We start from the raw sequence: 15,225 nt of genomic DNA on the forward strand, positions 1-15,225 counted from the left end.
GATGAAAGTTGTTAGACTTGATCCACGTTATTGGCTGTTAACCTCATTGACTGAACGCTGTAGGTTATTTAACAAACGTCGATTACTATGCGTTTCCATCAGCGATGAATTCATGATTGTATATATTTCTTATCTGAGTAATACGTAGTGCCTGACTGATTTCCAATCCCTATGTGTTTCTCTATTGTATTAGTATTGAAGAACTGCACCATGTAATATGTTGCTGGCTGAGAACAGCCAATTTTTTCTTAATATTAAGGTTACAGCCAGGGCTTCCTGTGAACCACTATTGGTTGACTTTCTTTACTATCCCCTTTTCTTCACCTATCACAACCTTTTGGTAGCGTATACCCTTCTTAGGGAAATTCCTTCATTGGACTGAATTTAGTTCTACTCCATTGGCTGTGAACTGTCATTGAACTGCATGCTGTAGGTTTTTTGGAAAAATGGAATAATATATATTTCTTATATTTTTGTATATATATATTTTTGCACTTACTATGATGTTTATCCTCATCATAGAAATATGCAGTGTTTTTCCTAACATGCATTTACAATACTGATGATTTTTGTAAATTCTGCTTGTTTTTGGTGGCTGATAATGATGGCCAGTTTTAAGTGATAAGGTGAAGACTGGATTGGATAGTTGTGGTGTGCGGCTTGAGGAAGCTGGCATTGTTCTATTTTTCAGATCATCTGCGCCTTTTTTTTTTATTGTTATATTTTTTATTGTTATATGTTACATCTCTTCTGCCTGAGAACTGATATGCAAATTAGGTGTCATGAGCCATTTCCTGATTGGCCTTCTAATAAGACTTGGCTTTAATTCTTTATATTTAGGTTATACCAGTAATAAAAATCACTAGGAGCAAAGCAGAGGAAGGTTGAGTCAGTTCTGTCCAAACTTGCATAAATTCAAGAAATGAGGAAACGATTCAATCTCAGTCCACAGAATCCAATAAAAAATATATATTTATTACGTGCACATACAGTAGTTGGTTAGCGCTTTCGCTTACAGCTTCATCAGACCAACTATGACTCTCTCAAAGATGTTTAAATACAACTAATGGCGGGAAACAATCACAAGCATTTAAAGACATATTCCAATATATACTATTGAGACTTATTGGAAGAGTATATATTGTAAAATGTTACTAATCATCATATGGTTCAGACGCCCATCTCATGAAACAATAAATGTAGTGTCTTGTGACATAAATGCATTAGGACATTAAAACCTTAATAACTAAATAAAAGACATCAAGGGCTTGTACAAAATTGCCCTATAATTAAGTCAGGTTATATCTAATGAATGTCCTGAATGTTTAACTGATAAAGGGGATGTGCAGACAGAAGGAAGGTCTTTAGGAACTACAGATATGTGTATTGCTATGACGACTGATTCTGTGGATGCTACTAGTAATGTGGTGAATAGTAATGTTATTGCATCCATTGATGGTCCTGTGGTTAGAAAGAAAACGGTGGCTCCAGTCAGTTCAGAGACTGTAGTCACTACCCTGACTAACACTATGAATGTTCCTGTAGATATGGTGTTTGATTTTAAACACCCTTTTCCAATAACACCACCAAGAGAGGGGAGGAGACGCTCGATGAGCAGAGGGCGGCAGAAGAGGAAGTTTTCCCCGGACCGCCCTCAAACGATGAACATCAAGAAAATGTGGGGGCAGAGGAACAAGAATTAGTGTTTAATTTATCTTCGGTTGACTTGACTTATCATGAGTTAGAGGTCCTCAGGAGAGGCCTATCTTTTATACCCACAAGTTATAGTATCCTAGAGGACACCTTGAGAGATTTTAAACTTTTTGTACGCAATTTGTCTCTGAGATTGGAGTTTAAAGGTGCTAGCTATGAGAGATGTATCAGGAGACCTAGTACATACACCCCTCCTGTTCCACCACTCCTAGCGGCTTATAGTAAGCTAGTTGAGGATGACATGTATAGAATGTATTATAAGTCTGGTAGAGCTAAGGTTAATAGGAGAATACATAATTTGAACTTTGATCAAAGGAATGCATTGCGTGATCTTTGTAACAACCCTAGCATTATAGTTAGACCTGCAGATAAGGGAGGTGGCATGGTGGTCTATGACATAAATAGATACAATACTGATATGTTAGACATGCTGAATGATGTGAAGTTTTATATTCCGGTTACTTTAGACCGTGTATGTAACATCAGTGAGGGTATACAGACTTTGTTATTGGACCTGCTCCAGAGTGAGGTCATTGATAATAAATTATTTGAATTCTTACAGGTTGTTCACCCATTGATTCCGGTCATTCAGGGGCTCCCTAAGATCCACAAGAACCCTGTACACCCACCATTGAGACAGATTGTGGCAGGGAGGGGTTGGTCTACGGAGCCGTTCTCAATTTATTTAGAGAGTAAGCTTAGACCTATAGTAGATCAGAACCAATATATTTTACGAGACACCAAACAGTTTCTTCTTGATTTGTATGGTTTTTTAGGCTCAAATACAATAGAGGTTGATTATATATTAGTGACAATGGACATCCAGTCACTATTTACAATGATACCCAATGAGATAGGGATAGAGATGGTGAACAACCATTTGAGGAGGGTGTCTGATTACACTCCAAATGACATTGATTTATATATGACGTTCCTGGAGGTGGTGTTGGAGTCCAATGTTTTCTGTATTATTGATAAACTGTTTCTCCAGAGGGATGGCGTAGCTATGGGCACTTCTTGTGCCAATAGCTACGCCAACCTAGTTATAGCCGAATGGGAGGTCAGGGAAATGTTTCGAAATTGTTTATACAGTAGACATGTCTGTTTTTATCGGCGGTTTGTAGATGATTTATTTTTTCTTTGGAACGGATCTATCCCGCAGTTAGATAGATTTGTCAGGGAGTTGAATGAGACTACAAACTTTTTGACATTTACTATGGAGTCGTCCATGAGTAGGATTTCATTTTTAGATGTGTATGTAGAGAAATTAGAGGGTGGCATTATTAACACAGGTTTATTCAGGAAATCTTGTCATAGGAATACTTTACTCCACCGAACCAGTATGCACCCTGGTTTCATTTATAAGAACATAGTAGTGCGAGGCCAGGCTATACGAGCCTCTAGGTATACCCCAAGTGATTCAAGTTTTAAACATGAGGTTGAGGACCTATCTGATAGATTCAGACAACATGGGTATACAGAAAGTGATTTGACACTGGGGTTCACTGATGTTGAAGGTCTCAGAGATGGTAGAGCGGCCCCATACTTTTCAGATAGGTCTGGATGTGATATAGATGTCAACATTATTGGTAAGGACAATCTGAATAGTGCTGCATGTTCGATCTTTTACACCAAGGATGTAGGGCCCATCAAGGATATTATTAGTGCACATTGGCACGTCCTATCTTTTGATCCTGAGGTGGAACGAATAGTTGGTGAGAGACCTAAGTTCATATATAGGAATAAGATGAGCCTTAAAAAGATGTTATGTTATCCTAAGCCTTCAAGAAATGTAGGTCAAAACAAGAGCCACCATACATCTCCATGTGGCCATTGTAGTTTCTGTTCCTACATTGAACCCAGTGCGACTTTTGTCCACCCCAATGGGTATGGTGACTTTAGAATGAGAACCGGAGGTGATTGTATGTCAACCAACGTGGTGTACTTGGCCACTTGTGTTACGTGTCCCGCATTCTATGTTGGGAAAACCAATAGGTGCCTTAGGGACAGAATGCGGGAACACGTTTATCACATCAGGAAAAGATGTTTGCGTAATGCATTGGCCAAGCATGTTGTAGAGACAGATTTGACACACACCTTCAAGTTCAGGATATTAGAGAAGTTATATGATACACAGAGAGGTGGTGATGTTTGTAACTTGACTGAGTCCAAAGAAAGTAGTTGGATTATTAAGTTTAGGGCTGATGTTTCACCTGGTTTGAATGGTAAGGTACCGATAAAACCATTTCTAAAAATGAGGAGACTAAAAGTATGATTGTTAAAGTCCCTCGTATGTTTTTTGTTATTGTATATATAATTGTTATTTACTATTTTTATATATATTTTTTATATATATTTTTTATATAGATTTTTGTTGTGGTATTGAGTTATAGAGGCCACAGTTAGGTTAATTTAACCGGGAACCCAGTCTATGGAGATATAAAAAAAATTTTTTGTGTCTAGTTATAGGACAAATGTTTATGCATTTACTTTTGTAGTGCAGGGACATATACTTATATTTGGTTTCAATATGGTTAATATTATGTTAGCTGATGATGAGAGATCTGATTCCTACTTATGGCTCTATATAGGTATTTGCTTTATGTTCTGTTTTAATAGTATGTTAGGTTTTAACAACTGTTTTACTGTCTTGTTACATTTAATTATAGGGCAATTTTGTACAAGCCCTTGATGTCTTTTATTTAGTTATTAAGGTTTTAATGTCCTAATGCATTTATGTCACACGACACTACATTTATTGTTTCATGAGATGTGCGTCTGAACCATATGATGATTAGTAACATTTTACAATATATACTCTTCCAATAAGTCTCAATAGTATATATTTGAATATGTCTTTAAATGCTTGTGATTGTTTCCCGCCATTAGTTGTATTTAAACATCTTTGTGAGAGTCATAGTTGGTCTGATGAAGCTGTAAGCGAAAGCGCTAACCAACTACTGTATGTGCACGTAATAAATATATATATTTTTTATTGGATTCTGTGGACTGAGATTGAATCGTTTCCTCATTTCTTGAATTTATGCAAGTTTGGACAGAACTGACTCAACCTTCCTCTGCTTTGCTCCTAGTGATTTTTATTACTGGTATTGTCATTTATAGCTGCTTGCTGGGAGCATTTGCTCTACGTGGATCTGTTTTTTGCATTTCGATTTATATTTAGGTTGACTAATAAATATTGTTTTTATTGGCGAAATAATGCAATTAGCTGAAGAAATATTGTCCTTTATGAATGATGTTTACAAGGAGGTCTCACATTTGTTATTATTTTTGGCTGAATAATGGGTTGTCAATTGAGTGTCAAGGGCATCCTCATTCGGAATAGCTGAATCTACCTTTGCTTGGTTGTTCAGCCAAAAGCCTTAATATTATAGGCTGATTATTAGGAGATTCTATGCTTTTGTTTAGGTGTTTTAGTGCACAGCGTATATTTATAGTTCGTGACTTTTGGTGAGATTTAAGCAATGCCTTCATATGCCCATTATCAGTTATATGCTATGCACTTATTGTCAACTGGTTAACGCTGAATACTAGCTGGTTTTGTAATTTGACCGAACACCATTATATTGTCTTATGATTTTATTTGCATTGAATTGAACTTAACTTGTCTATCTGATTGTTGTTTATAAGGAGTTCTTTATATATCTTTTAAATTTGTTATTACCTCTGGCTGAGTAATGGGACGACAATTGAGTGCCGAAGACGTCCTCATTTAGAAGAGCTGAGTCTATTTTTATTGGTGCTCCAGCCAAAAGCTGTAATATCATAGGCTGACTATTAGGTACAGGAGACTTTAATGTTTTTGCTACAGGCGACTCAGTATACAGCGCCTATTTATTTTTAACTGGAGATGCAAGCAATTTTATTATATGCTTACAATCAGGTATATGTTTTACACACATTAACTGGCTAACGTTGAACACTAGTAGGTTTTGTAGTTGGACAAGACATATTGATGTTCATCGAACAGCATTATACTGTCCTGTAATTTTATTTGCATTGAATGGAACTTAATCTGCCTATTTGATTGGATATTAACTTCATTTAATGTTTTAAATGCAACCATTGGTCTTTTACTTTTCACCACCAACTTGATTGGTTGACTACTTATTTTTAAAGAGGTGTTTTCTTCATTAAATGTACGATCTGATGAAGGCTGAATAGCCGAAAGCGCTTATCGTTTCTGTTTTAAATACAGTTTGTTGTTAAGTGTTTAGTTTCCAATAAACACTTATTTTGGTCTCTATTTGGTCGCCTCACTGGAATTTGCACAATTTTGTTGCCGTGGTGGTGCTCTGAAGTTTCTACTTACTGTTTTATTATTGGTCTTCATCACCTTCAGCGAGATCTGGAAGTTTTTTTTCATTTTTTTTCTTCCCATTTATGGTAAGTGTACAGAACTGTACATTCCACACCCTTAAGCCGTTAAGCTGAGCTGACTGTCAGGATTGGGCACTAAGCCCTTCAAAGTTTAATTGCTGCTGAGAGGAGTTCTGCTGTGTGGGCTTTGGGGATCTATAGTTTGCTACACCTGTTCCATTGCTGGGCAAATAAGTTCCCTTCTGGGGGGGGGGGGGGGGAGTTTCCACTTTCTCAGAAAACTTACTTTTACTGTAAAAAAAAAAAATACTTTTAAGCTGGGAAAGTGTTTTTATGGACTGTTTTATGACTTGTATATACTTTTAAAATCATCTTCTTTCGGCTGTTCCCGTTAGAGGTTGCCACAGCAGATCATCTGTTTCCATTTCTTCCTGCCCTCTATATTGTGCTCTGTCACACCCAACCACCTGCATGTCCTCTCACCACATCCATAAACCTTATCTTTGGCCTTTCTCTTTTCCTATTACCTGGTAGCTTCATCCTTAGCATCTTTTTCCCAATATACTCAGCATCCCTTCTCCGCACATGTCCAAACCAATGTAATCTTGCCTCTCTGGCTTTGTCTCCAAACCTTCCAACCTGGGCTTAACCTTGTAATATACTTATTCCTAATCCTGTCCACCCTTGTCACACCCAGTGCAAATCTTAACATCTTTAACTCTGCCACATCCAGCTCAAACTCCTGCCATTTTGTCAATGCCACAGTCTCCAACCCATATAACATAGCTGGTCTCACTACCCTCTTGTAGACCTTCCCTTTCACTCTTACTGGTACTCGTCTGTCACAAATCACTCCTGACACTCTTCACCAGCCACTCCATCCTGCCTGTACTCTCTTCTTCACCTCTCTTCCGCACTCACCATTACTCTGAACTATTGATCCCAAGTATTTAAACTCATCCACCTTCGCCACCTCTACTCCTTGCATCCTCACCATTCCTCTATCCTCCCTCTCATTCACACACACATATTCTGTCTTAGTCCTGCTGACCTTCATTCCTCTTCTCTCTAGAGCATATCTCCATCTCTCCAGGGTCTCCTCCACTTGTTCCCTACTCTCACTACAGATCACAATGTCATCTGCAAACATCATAGTCCATGGGGAGTGATCTAATCTGTCAACCTGTCTATCACCATTGCAAATAAGAAAGGGCTCAGAGCTGATCCTTCATGTAATCTCACCTCCACCTTAAACGCATCTGTCACTCCCACCGCAGACCTCACCGCTGTCACACTACCCTCGTACATATCCTGTACCACTCTTACATACTTCTCTGACGCTCCTGACTTCCTCATACAATACCACAACTCCTCTCTAGGCACCCTGTCATATGCTTTCTCTAAGTCTACAAAAACACAATGCAACTCCTCCTGACTTTCTCTGTACTTCTCCATCAACACTCTCAGAGCAAACATCGCATCTGTAGTGCTCTTTCCTGGCATGAAACCATACTGCTAATCACTAATCATCACGTCCCTTCTTAACCTAACTTCCACTACTCTTTCCCATAACTTCATGCTGTGACTGATCATTTTAATCCCTCTGTAGTTACTAGAGCTCTGCACATCACTCTTATTCTTAAAAATCGGTAACAAAACACTTTCTCCACTTCTCAGGCATCCTCTCACTTTCCAAGATTTCATTAAACAATCTGGTTAGAAACCCCACTGCTATTTCACCTAAACTATGCTTCCACAGGTATGTCATCTGGACCAACAGCCTTTCCATTCTTCATCCTCTTCATAGCTATCATTACTTCCTCCTTGCTAATCCATTTCACTTCATGATTCACTATCCCCACATCATCCAACCTTCTCTCCCTCTCATTATCTTCCATTCATCAACCCCTCAAAGTACTCTTTCCATCTGCTCAACACACACTCCTTGCTTGTGAGTATGTTTGCCTCATTATCTTCTATCACCTTTACCTCCTGCACATCTTTCTAGCTTGGTCCCTCTGTCTAGCCAGTTGGTACAGGTCCTTTTCTCCCTCCTTAGTGTTCAACCTTTCATACAACTCTTCATATGCCTTATCCTTAGCCTTCTCCACCTCTCTCTCTCCCGTGCACCTCATCTCCTTATACTCCTGTCTACCTTCTTCATCTCTCTGACAATCCCACTTTTTCCTTGCCAACCTCGTTCTCTGTATACTCTCCTGTACTTTCTCATTCCACCACCATGTCTCCTTGTCGTCCTTTCTCTGTCCAGATGTCATACCAAGCACCTTTCTAGCAGTCTCCCTTACTAGCACTGCTGTAGTTACCCAGCTATTTGGTAACTCCTCACTGCCACCCAGTGCCTGTGTTAACTCTTCCCTGAACTCCACCTCACAATTACCCTTTTTCAGTTTCCACCATTTGATCCTTGGTGCTGCCCTGACACTCCTCCTCCTCTTCTTGATCACCAGTGTCATCCTACAAACCACCATCCTATGCTGCCTAACTACACTTTCCCCGGTCACCACTTTACAGTCTCCAATCTCCTTCAAACTGGCCCTCCTACATAAGATATAATCCACCTGTGTGCATTTTCCTCCACTCTTGTACGTCATCGTATGCTCCTCCCTCATGTTAAAATATGTATTCACCACAGCCATGTCCAGCCTTTTCACAAAATCCACTACCATCTGACCTTCTGCATTCCTTTGCTTAATACCATACCTACCCATCATTTCCTCATCCCCTCTGTTCCCTTCACCAGCATACCCATTGAAATCTGCTCCAGTCACCACTCTCTCACCCTTGGGTACAGTCATCACCACTTCATCCAACTCGCTCCAAACTTTTTCTCTATTATCCATCGCACACCCAACTTGTGGAGCATATGCACTAATAACATTCATCATTACACCATCAATTTCCAGCTTCATAAACATTACTTTATCCGACACTCTTTTCACCTCCAAAACACTTAGCATACTGTTCCTTCAGGATAACTCGTACGCCATTTCTCCTCCCATCCACACCATGATAAAACAATTTGAATCCACCTCCGATACACCTAGCCTTACTCCCCTTCCATCTGGTCTCTTGCATACACAATATACCAACCTTCCTTCTGTCCATCATATCGGCTAGCTCTCTCCCTTTACCAGTCATACTGGCAACATTCAAAGTTCCAACCCTCACTACCACAGTCCTAGCCTTTCTCCTCTCTTCCTGCCTTCGGCCGTGTCTTCCCCCTCTTCTCCACCTTCGGCCAACAGTAGCCCAATTTCTGCCAACACCCTGTTGGCTAACAGTACTGGTGGTAGTTGTTGTTAATCCGGGCCTCGACCAATCCGGTATGTAAATATTTTTTGCTGTCCACATGAATGATTTGATGAAGTTTTACGCTGGATGCCCGTCCTGATGCAACCCTTCCCATTTATCCGGGCTTGGGACCAGCACAAAGAAATGCATTGACTTGTGCATCCCCAGTGGCTGAGTTATGTACTTTTAAAATGTGAGTGCATTATTTTGCTTTTGTTTTAAAAAAGTTATCTAAAACTACTTTTTTTGATGGAAAACTTATTTTACTTTTTTGGGAGCTGGAAAAAATGTATAACATGCATTTTAATGTCTTCATTCTTGGGTAGGTGAGTTACTTTTTTGCTGCTTTCCTGTTTTACTGACTACTACTGCTAAGCTTCCCTGGGAATTGAGCACTGTTTTCTGCTTGAGCATGGAACAATGTACTGGTTCCTTGTTTAGACCTTCTTCCGGCCACAAAAAGAAGATTGCTAAGCAGCCTTTGCCACCACAGCAGACTGATAATAGTTTTGGTATCAGTTTTACTCTTTTGAGGAGAAATCTGCTTTGTGTAATTTGGTTTCTTCTGTTTCACAAGTTACTGCTCTTTGCTTAAATTATGTACATGTCTCTGTGGATAGTACATCCAGGGCTGCTGCCACTGAATCCGTTATGAGGTTTGACTGGCTGGATTCTCATGACCTCCCAGTAGATGTCAAAAATGAAATGTTTAATTCTTCATTGGGCAGAGGATCTAGTTTTTAGATCTTCTGAAGAACTCCTCAAAAACTGTGTGAGGAGAGGGGAAATTTGATTCAGGGAATTGCTCAGATTTTTATCCATCCTTTTATAAATTTTCTTAAGGGCTTCTGTGGTCTTTTGTCAAGCTGTACCAAAAAGCAAAATAAACAGGCCTGCGGAATGCTGGTAAGCAAAGTTTAAAAAGTGGTGACAGGGAAGTTCCAAAAAGAAAGCTAGAGCCCTGTAGAACAAAGAGCTGTAAAATAAGTTGAGTGACTATATGAGGGACCTTGTCCTCCCTTCAACCCTGACAGTCCCTTAATCCTCCCAAAATGTCTGACTCTATTTCTGTCTTTGACACCAGATTGTTTCAGAAAAATGTCCTGAATGTGGTTAGTTTCAGCTACAGATGGTAGTGGGAGGCTGTCCCTCCTTTCCAGGGGATTTCATCTACAAGACCAAAGTCTACTCTGTTCCTTTTGTACAACATGTGCTGTCTCTGGGGGTAATAAAATATATTCCTTCTCCTTTTAAGAGAAGGATTTTATTCAAGAATGTGTCTGGTACCAAAGAAATAAATACTATTCTTGGAGACCAGTTTTGGATATTTCTTTCCTGAACCAGTTAGTAATGGTGCCTAATTTCAAAATACTTTCACTTCATAACCTGTTACCCCGTCTTCCTCATTTGAGTTTCTTGGTGACTTATTTTTAAGAAATGCATATTATCACATTCCTATTAATCTAGATTTCAGGCATTTCTTAAGGTTTTGTGAGTCTGGATCACATTATCAGTTCTCTGCCTTACTCAATAAGCTATATATTGCTCCAAGAGTGTCTCCTGTGATAGCCCGCTGCAGACTGCAGCATGTCCACATGTCTCTGCAGAGTCTTTCTCACAGTGTCAGGAATCTCTTTCTTGGAATCTCTGCCTCTGTAGGGGATCCCTTAACCAAGAGAACATTCCGAAGCCTTTACTGGCTGCTCTTGGCAGGGTAGTGTTTCTGGGGTTCCTGCTGGACAGCTCAGTACAGAGAGTTTTTCTTCCACATGAATATAAATAAAAAAATATTTTTTTAAAAAGATGTTGGAGTATCACTAAAAAGTAAAAAAAATAAATAAAATAAGGAAGAAGGAAAAGAAGAGTGAACACTTTGCAAAAGAAACACAGACAAGCTTATTTCAGAAAAGCATCTGAGGTTCATTTTGCTGATTGTAGTAATGTACTAGAAGAAGTAGCAGGAATCACAGAGAGACAGAGCCACAAAGCCACTTTCAATAAAAAGCATTCTAAGTAAGTTTGTTTCTTTTGGCTTTTCCCGGTTAGGGGTCTCCACAGCGGAACTCCGGTCCGCTAATAATTGGCAGTAGATTTTGACGTGCTGGCTTGCCGGGCCTAACGCACAATCTTCAACGAAGGAATGCCCATTCACGCATGTCGCCACACAGAAGACGCTCTAACTGAGAATTGAACGGGCAATGTCTAACTGTGAGGCGAACGCTACCGCAGCACCACCACCGCAGTATATGTAGATATATTTTTTTATTAGTAGGGTTTTTCACTCAGACTTCCATCGTAGAGAGGGAATTCCTCAGTATTCTGGGCCTTGTGGCATCTATGACTCTCCTGATACCTCTTGCTAAATTCCACGAGAAAGATAAAATGGTATCTGAAATTTGTATGGTTCCAGTACCTTCTGACTTTTCAAATTTCCAGTCTTGGGATTTGTATATTAAAAAAAAAAAAAAAAAAGATAATATGGTAGAGACATTGAATTTCTCAGAATCCAGGTCTCCCATTCTCCCTTCCTCCTCCAAAAGTCACAGCAGATGCCTCAGACTTTGAGGAACAATATCAATGAGCATAAAAGTACAGGGTCTATGGAACAAAAGTGACAGTCCACAAAAAAACAAACATAAAAGAGATGCTAGCTCTTATTAATCCTGCCGTCTCTCTAAATTATCTGTCATTCTTGGGACCTCTTGAAGTGTTTTCAGACAAGACCACACTGGTGTGATACATAAACCAGCAAGGGGAATCGGATCTTACCTCCTGTGCAGACTCTCCATGTTAGTATGGGATATAGCTTTGCAGCAGACTCTCACTCTACAGGTGTCTTGCATCTTGTCAGAGCAAAATTGTGTGGCAGATAAGCTAATATGACCAGCTCAGACCCTCACAAATGGAAAGTGAATCAGGAGACTTCCAAAATTTGAACCACGTGCTGGGAAGGGCCCAAGTCTGTCTATCTCCTCTCTCAACAATCAACTGGCAAAATTCTGTTGTAGAACCCCATGCAAGAAGGTCCTGAAGACAGATGCCTTTTCTTTTTCTTTCATTAAACAAAAATGTTTCTATATGCCTTTACATTAGCTTCCAGGGTACTTGTGAAGATTCAGAAGGATTCATAATAGTTCATTGTGGTGACTCCCTTTATTTACAAATGGCCAGTGTCAATTACCACAAACGTCTTCACAGACTGGATTTACTCATACAAGATCAGAAGTGTTTGATACATCCTGACTCAAAACAGCTGGAGTTAACTGCCTGGTTAATAGGATTTTTTATACCTTTAAGGTACAGATATGGAGGCAAGAAAGCCTGCACTAGAAAACCATATATTAGCAAATGAAAAAAAGTTTTTTTTAGTTGGTGCCATCAAAAGAACTAGCACCCTTTCAATGGCTAAGTGTTTTTCTGTTTTTTTACAGTATTTGTGTGTACGGCTTGTCTTGCTCCTTTGTCAATGTAAATTTGTCAGCCATTTCAGCATGTCTGCCTATGAATTCCCCCTCTTTCAGTGCAGTTCTTGTGTCAAAATGGTTTTGAAAGGGTTTCTGCATAAAAAAGCCTCTCAGAAAACCAGGGGCTCCTCCTTGAGATCTTAATTTTGTGTTAGAAAAGCTGTTTGCTGCATTTAAACCAGCTCATCAGGTTGACTTGCGGTTCTTAACATGGAAAACAGTCTTAACTCATTGCTGTGACCTCTGCAAGAAAAATGTCTAAGTTGCAGGCTCTTAAGGTTGATAGACTCTGTTTCCCCAACGATAGACTGTCTTAGAGAGCAAATCCTCCTTTTACGTCTGAAGTGGTATATACATTTACATTAAACAAATTTAGCCATCTTCCTGTCTTCTTTCCAAAACCTAAAAATGACTGAGAAAGGATACACGTCATACCTTGGATGTCCACATACAACTCCAGTACTATCTTAACGGAACAAAATCTTTCAGAACTTCTGATCAGTTCATGTATTGTAAAGGTAAGAAAAAAAGACAACCTGTGACAATTTCCAAATATTTCTCTCAGGCAATTACCTTTTGTTGTTCCGCCACAACAAAACTACTCCAGGGAGGGTCAAGGCTCAGTCTGCTAGGGCCTTGGCTTCCTCAGTGGCATTTTGGAAAAGGTTGGATTCTAGAAGTATTCTAGCAACTTGGCACTGTGGGCATACATTTACAAAGTACAACAAACTAGGTTCCTTCTCCAGGCCTGTGACAGAGTTTGCTAGGACTATTCTCCAGGGGCTCCTGGACCATTCTCCTTCATCCCCTTTATTCTTTTAAGCTATGGGAAATCTACCTCTGCAGCTTAGGCTACTGCAACAGTGATCATAATGATGCGCATAGAAGAGTTGTTTAAGTAGACTTACAGTAACAGTAGATGTTTAAATAACCACTGCTGCGATAGCCCCTCCCTCCCTCCTTCCCCTTATTATTATTATTTTTTTTTTTTTTGCCAGGGTGTGTGCATGTATTTTTTTCTACTATTGTTTTTTGTGGGCTTTAGTTTCTCTCCTTCTGTTGGCATGAAAGCTGTGAAGGGCTTAGTGCCCAAACCTAAACCTGACTTTGTCTGCTCATCTCCAGTTGGCCAGTGGTTTGGATGTGTGGAAGGTGTCTCAAAGCAGATTGGTTGTTGTATCCTATGCTAGATATAACTTTTATAGCTTAGGTTACTGCAGCATTGATCATTCATCTAGCTGCTGTTACAGTAAGTTTACTTGCACAACTCTGCTTTCTTTTCATCTAACTGTATTAAAAGTGTTTTATCAGTATAATTTGTCTAATCTGCCTTTTTTAACTTGTAACTGAGTTTTTTATAAATATCTTTTTGTATGTCAGTTTACACTCAAGATTTCATCTCTTTCGGTTTTTGTTTTCTCTCAGCTCTGGGTTTGAGTTTGTGCTCTCCTATTTGACTTGAGCAGACTTCAAATTATGTCATAGATTCCCTGGCATGCATTTTATTATTTGCATAGCACAAAAACAGACAAAATTCTGATTGTCTAGTCTGTTGCTGATTTGCATATTCTTAGGGGAGTAAGGAGTAAATAATTTGCCAGTGCTGACTGGCTAATCTGCAGTTTATTATGCCCATCTGTTACGAGTCTCATTTAGCATTGAAACCTGTTACTAAAATTTTCTAGATTTCATCTCTTACCTGAATGGTCATGTCATATGGCTGTACCTTCTGAAATGTTATAGCTGGTGTAGTGCAGCAATTGCACATAAATCATTGTTTTAGCTGTTCATTAACAAACATACTTTTTTCTGTTTAAACTTCAGATAAAGATTCCAGCATTCATTCATCTGGTCTTAACATCCTGTTATGATATTTGTGGGGTGGAGTGTACAATTTAGTCTGACAGTAGTCAAGAGTGTTACAACCACACACTGGAAATGAGCTACACAACCTTTGTCTCAAACTAATTTGCTATTCATTACAACTGAAAACAAACTTGCAGAGCATATTACATGAATCACTACAGCTGTCACTGGTTAGCTTTTGACTTGGAATTTTAGTTGCATGGCCAGCTCCACTGACACAGAGAGGTTCATCAAACCCAATACAAACCGAGGCACTGATTATGACCCAGGCAACCTGAATTAGAGTTGCAGCTTGTGCATTTGATGGGCTGGCAGGGGAGAATTGGCATACCTATCCTGAGGGAAGGGACACAAACTGCCACAGTCTGTCTAAGGAGGGGTGGTATTGCAGATAACATCCATTGGGTTAAGGTGGGGTTTCTGCCTAACCAGCCATTGCATGGTGGTGGCCTTCAAGTGCACAGGAGCATGCACTCACAAAGGAAATGCATAGCAAGTCCCTTTGGTAAAATGGACAACTCATCCCAGG

Source organism: Protopterus annectens, chromosome 9.part0 (assembly GCF_019279795.1).
Source record: "Protopterus annectens isolate FY-2018-M chromosome 9.part0, PAN1.0, whole genome shotgun sequence".
NCBI classification, from domain to species: Eukaryota; Metazoa; Chordata; order Ceratodontiformes; family Protopteridae; genus Protopterus; species Protopterus annectens.